This window comes from Tiliqua scincoides, chromosome 4, assembly GCF_035046505.1.
Source record: "Tiliqua scincoides isolate rTilSci1 chromosome 4, rTilSci1.hap2, whole genome shotgun sequence".
NCBI classification, from domain to species: domain Eukaryota; kingdom Metazoa; phylum Chordata; class Lepidosauria; order Squamata; family Scincidae; genus Tiliqua; species Tiliqua scincoides.
In genome coordinates, this window is record NC_089824.1 from 34,544,228 (window position 1) to 34,550,344 (window position 6,117).

At 47.1% G+C, this 6,117-nt stretch overlaps 1 protein-coding gene across 1 annotated transcript in view; it reads right to left on the minus strand.

Annotated features, from left to right (window-relative positions):
* The window catches only part of PKIA (cAMP-dependent protein kinase inhibitor alpha), a 43,803-nt gene extending 39,367 nt beyond the window's left edge, over positions 1-4,436 (minus strand). The window contains exon 1 of the mRNA XM_066625863.1: positions 4,185-4,436. The gene's annotated coding sequence lies outside the window, so the exon portion shown is untranslated. The remainder of the gene's footprint in view (positions 1-4,184) is intronic.
* Between the last annotated feature and the right edge of the window lie 1,681 nt (positions 4,437-6,117).

Sequence of the window (6,117 nt, forward strand, 5' to 3'; positions counted from 1 at the left end):
GAAGAGAATAGTGGTAGGTGCAATTTTATTCACCCTGTCAGCAATGTCAACGCTGATGTGTTGCACACATCAATATTCCCTGCCCTGCACAGTTATCTAGAACAGCAAGCCTGTGCTCTTTTCTGTTCATCCCAGAATCCAGCAAGGTGAAGAAATACACCAATGAGGCTCTTAAAAAGTAACCATTGTACAGGCCCACCAAGAAGAGAGCAGAACACATGCTGAAGTCATCTACTGCTGGCAGCTAAAATTCCTCTAACACATTGCAAGCAGTCTACAGAGTACAGAAGGGAAATCTCAGACAAGACCTCAGTGGCCCGTCTTTGCTTAATTATATTCGCATAACTTCTACAGTTAATCAAGAGCCACACTGGGCCATTCCACAAACATAAGGCTAGAGCAAAGAAATACCACATCAATCTCCTACTGCCAGCCTTGGCAAGACAATTATTACTACTAGCCAGATCTAAGTAGTGGTTCCTCTGCATACCTAATAGCATAATATGTCATCACCTAAAATTTACACAGGCCAAACAGGAAATCCCTTATTATAGCATAACCAATGCACATACCACATTTCAATCTCTCACTTCCGCTGTAAGGATGCCATGTTTAATAGAAACCATTTAAGTGATAATGACAGTGCAAGGCAGAACTAGAATTCCTTAACTCAGAGATTCCCAAAGTGTACACCACAACCATTGTGGCACACTCACAGGGACACTGTAGGATGTCCCTGGTAGCTCTTCTTACTTGTTCTCCCAGGCACCACCATCTTGGGTCTTGCAAAAGCCCACAAGTTTTGGGTGCTGTCATCTTGGACCTTGAGAGATTTCATGAGCTCCAAGATGGCAGCACCCAGATGAGCCAGGAAGAAAAACCTGCCAGGGCATTTTGATCTAAGGGAAGTTTGGGAACTACTACCTTAGCCAACCTGACTGTTATTCAGTATCTAAACAAAGATCATTTGGAAGAACAGAGGGCTCCATTTTGTTGTTGTATTCATGGTACCTTTTGTACTTCACCAACAGAGACACAGTTTGCCTTTCCATTTTCCAATAGTCATGTTACCTTGATTTATCTTGCAGTGTTCCTTTAACTCAGGTGTGTGCACCAATTCATTGATTGAAGGGGTACTGAAATAGTTAAAATACTTTCTAGTAAGCAGAAGTCTTGCCATTTGGAATACTGTTAACCAAAGACACCCCAATTATTAAAGGCCATTTGAAAAGGGGACATTTTTGCCCTTTGTCAAAATGTGGTACTGAGTGCCCCCTCAAATTCTTAAGGTATTTCAAGGCTGCAGAGACAGCTGAAATCAAACACACTTAACTCAAAACTTGTAGGTCAGTAGAAAAGGCTGAAATAGCACACCTGTACATCTTTCAAACTGCATATTCAGGGGCCTCAATGTACGAGAACTATGCAATTCCCCCATTGGTTGATACCTGAAGTTTGGCATACACATAGCTCAGGGCATCCTGAATAACAAAGTTCTGAATGCAAGGGGTTGTATGTTGTGGGTACATTTTGATCTCTTATTTCTAGAGAGAACAAGAGGTCAAAATGTACCCACAACGAATGAAAGTACTTTTCAGGGCACTCAGACATCTGGGACATCCGTAGTCCAAGAATTACTAGAAGAGTCTGAAAATGAGATACTGTGCAGCAGACACTCAATCCTTAATGTATGAAATGTGTCATAAAACAAGCCAGCATACCAACTCAGAGCTAAGCAAGCCCCATGTAGGATGGAATGTAGGCCTGTGGAAGTTCCACTACCTTTTCATACATATACCTGAAGCATGTTTGATTTGAGGGAGTGCACATCTCTGCTTGAAAAATGCAAGCTGCACATACACATGCACAGTATACACACATGAAACTATTTCTCATTACTACATCTCTATGGTAGTAATCCCTCACCTATGAGCCTAAAGGAATTTTGCCATGTCACACAGATATAATAAAGGAGCCCTAACTAATTGACAAACTCAAACGCTGGCTCTGTTTCTCCAAATTGTCCCTGGTTTTTTTTAGGTTCTCATTTCCCATTATTTCAGCCAGAGCTCACCATAATTGGAAGGTACAGTGGGATCTCCTTCCATTGCCTTCCCAAATGAAACCCTTTCTAGAAATACCCATTTGGCCGATTTTTGAACATCCAAAGGTTGCAACAATTCAGGCCACTCTGATAACTGAAACTCAGTACATAGCCAAGAAATCAGGCATTTAACCAAGGCTCACATTATGTTAAAATATATACTCTCACCATTCAGGCCTTAGTTATTTTAAAACACCTTCTCTGTTACTCCAAAAATGGAACTGCCCAATACGCAAAGAGAAAGAATAGAATGCAATCCTGTGCCAAAAATAGATCAGAGTCTTGAAATAGCTTACAAATACTCAAAGGACAGTCCCAGAAAGTGCGTGCTTGGGGCACCAAACAGGGAAGGGGGACAAATTTAAGATCACTTCTTGGGTTTAACCCCTTTGATGCACACCATCCTCAACCATAACAAAAACAAGAGAGGGAAACCAGGCAAAACCCTAGCTCTTGAGAAAGAAACAGGAGGCTGAGGTTGCAATCCTATCCACGCTTTCCTGAGAGTAAGCCCAATTGACTATAATGGGCCTGGCTTCTGAGTAGACATGCATAGGATTGGACTCCAAGTCAGCGATAAAAGGAGTCATTTTGCCTATATTCATCTAATTAAAACATTCCATGGAGGGCAGAAACAGCCTCTAGCAAGTATTTATGCATTAGCTAAACAGGACAAATGCCCACTATTTATTCCTGGTAACTTCCTATTCCCAAACCTAAAGGAAGTTTCCTTTCTGCTTAACAGACTATTGGCACAACACATTGCATGTTCTGGCACCAAATCCATGTTTCAGACAGGAAGGATTTTCCATTACAGGAGGGAGATGAGAGATTTCTAGGCAGACAACTACCAGTTTGTGGGTTTTGAGCCAAATGCTGAAAGCATCCAACAGCAAATATGGGGGCTGCAGCCTGGCATCTTCTCAGATGCTGAAGAAGACGGGATCTGAATCAAGAGCCTACAAACATGCAGTACAAGTAAGTGTCGGGGAAAACCCATCCTTTAAGCACCCTATCCTGAACGAGAGAATCAAAATGGGCAATTGGTAGAAAAGGAATGAAACACATGCCTACAATTAGCATCTAAATAAGACCAAATCTGGCCAATTCTGGTCTTCCAGGGTTGAACCAAGGATGCATCCAAAACAGGTTCTAGAATATAGAGCCATACATGCCATTAGTTCCTTCCCTAGCATTCTCCTCTGTGTGTGTGTGTGTGTGTGTGTGTGTGTGTCACTAAAATAGCTGCTGTGAAGTAGACCCTGCAAAAGCAGTTCCCAATATGGCAGCAGTGATAGCAAAGCCCTGAAAGGAGCAACCAGATGCTTTCCTGCTCAAGATCCCAAACCTCAGCCTGATCCCTTGAGTGCAGTCCAGCACTTAGCATAGCTTAAGAAATCTGCAGTCCAGTCGTCACATGATGGGCCCGCGTAACTCCACGTAGCACCCCCAAGTACGCACCCCATCAAAAGCTTATTTTTTGCATTTTCTTCCACCACACCATGGAATACAATAGATGCCCCTTCTTGAAGAACACAGCAGGGCTTTACGGGGAGAGACACCACCACAAGCCACACTGCCCTTCCTTCCGATCAGCCTGGCATTCTCAGAAGGAAGAGAGATCAGCAGCCCCCCCCCCAGCTATACCCCAGGCTATTTTTAGGAAGCTGAGAAAACAACCTCTGGCCCGGTGGGGAGGGGCGCGGGGAAGAGAAGCCAGGGAGGGAGGGAGAGACCCCCTTGCTGCTGCCCGGTGGCTCTTTGCGCTGCAAAAAGGGAGCCTATCTGGGGCTTCCAGGAGCAGCCAAAGCTGCAGCAGCAGCAGAGGAGGACGTGGGCGAGAGGCGAGTGGAGGATGCTGGTTCTCCGCAGAGGGGCGTTCCAGGTGGGGGCTGCCCGCCCCCGCTGCCCCAGCCCGCGGGCACCAAAGCCAAGCCAAGCCCCGTCTCTCCCAGCGGAGGACCGCTCTGCAGGCGCACCGCGGCTCCGGCACGTGTTGCGCCTGGGCTTCCCCCCGCAGGCTCCTCCACCTTCCTTCCAGCCCGGCTCGGCTGCGGAGAGGACCAGCCGCCCTACTCACCTTCCCCAGGACCGAGTCAGCGCATCTTCCTCCCTCCCTCTCCCGGCAGGCTGGCTAGTTGGTACCACCTCCTCCACCCCAGCAGCAGCAGCCGCCCCCTGCTGCACCCGTTTTAAGGCGAGGCGGGGGGTGCGCTGGGCAGGCGCCCGGGTGGAGCTCCCGCTGTCATTCACTCGCCGCCCCTCGCCCCGCACCCGCTCCAGCTGCAGCTGCTGAGCCCAAATTCACAGCGCTCCGGCTGCATGAAGTCATCGCGCTCCTCCTCTCCTCTTCCCTCGCTCCGCGGCTCGCTGCATTCGGCTCCCGCCTGTGGGGAGGAGGGCCCAGCAAAAGGGGGTTCCCTGTCCCGCAAGCCGCCGCCGCCCCCCTCCCCACTTTCGGGGTGATGCACTTACACCTGGCACCCACAAAGGCTCCTCTGAGGACTGGGGCTGCGCCTTAATCCTGCAGGAGATTCCCTCCCACCCCCTTGCTGCCCCCGGATTTAGATGCGAAATGGGCTCTTCCACCCCTCAGAATGCCCCCCCCCACTTCAACTTCTCGCTCTAGTCCCTGGAGCTTCCACTTCTAAGGGGGCGGGAGGGACTGGTTTATTTTAACGCAGGTTAAAATACAGGTCAGGTAGCCACATCCGGAATACCACCTGTCAACCCAATTCTAAGTGGGTCTACTCAAAAGAAAGTCCCATTATGTTCAGTAGGGCTTACTCCCAGGAAAGTGTGCATAGGATTGTAGCCTGACAGACCAATCCTATGCATGTCTACTCAGAAGTAAGTCCCATTAGAGTCAATGGGGCTTACTCCCAGGAAAGTATGGACAGAATTGGGCTGAGTGACCTCACCCACCTCCAGTGCAGTGCATGGAGAAGGCAGCATTTATTGCCAAAGGGGGAAAGGTGAACAAGGCTTCAGATACAAGCCTTTTTATCAAGTTGGGCTTTATCTTTTTTATTTTACCCTACCCGAACAAGGCTTCAGATACAGAAAGTGGTTTGAGTCAGCATTGACCAGTGCTTAGCAAGAACCTAAAGTCTTTTCTTGGGGGCGTTCTTGCTTACTTATTATGTATCTTTACTGTGCTCTTCAGTAATTTGCCACTTGGAGAGCAGCTGACAAAAATTGTTACAGTACAAATGCAATATTTTATATCATATATATCCATGATGTCATATATATCATGGATATATATCAATGTTTTTAGTATTGTTTTATTTGTAAGCTACCTTGAGTGCCCTTAGAAAGGTGGGTATAAATTCTATAGAGATATAAATATAGAATATCACATAACCAGAGAATGTCTGAGAAAATAAGAGCTGAGCATCCAAACCATGAAAAGACTTCCACTGGAAGAACCAAAGGTCTGTTGAAATACAAGTGGTCTGGATGGAGCTGGGCTGACCTTGCCTGGGCATTCTGGAGCCTTGCACCTCTGTCACAGAAAAGGCCCTGCCTCTGGTGTCTGCCTGCTGTACCTAAACAGGAGAGAAAGGCAGCACAGCGCTAGAATTTCAATCTTACTGTTCCAGCAGGTTCATATGGGAAAAGCCCATTCTTAAGGTGACAGATCAGGAGAGAGATCTTGGGGTGGTGGTGGACAGGTCGATGAAAGTGTCGACCCAATGTGCGGCGGCAGTGAAGAAGGCCAATTCTATGCTTGGGATCATTAGGAAAGGTATTGAGAACAAAACGGCTAATATTATAATGCCATTGTACAAATCGATGGTAAGGCCACACCTGGAGTATTATGTGCAGTTCTGGTCGCCGCATCTCAAAAAAGACATAGTGGAAATGGAAAAGGTGCAAAAGAGAGCGACTAAGATGGTTACTGGGCTGGGGCACCTTCCTTATGAGGAAAGGCTACAGCGTTTGGGCCTCTTCAGCCTAGAAAAGAGACGCCTGAGGGGGGACATGATTGAGACATACAGAATTATGCA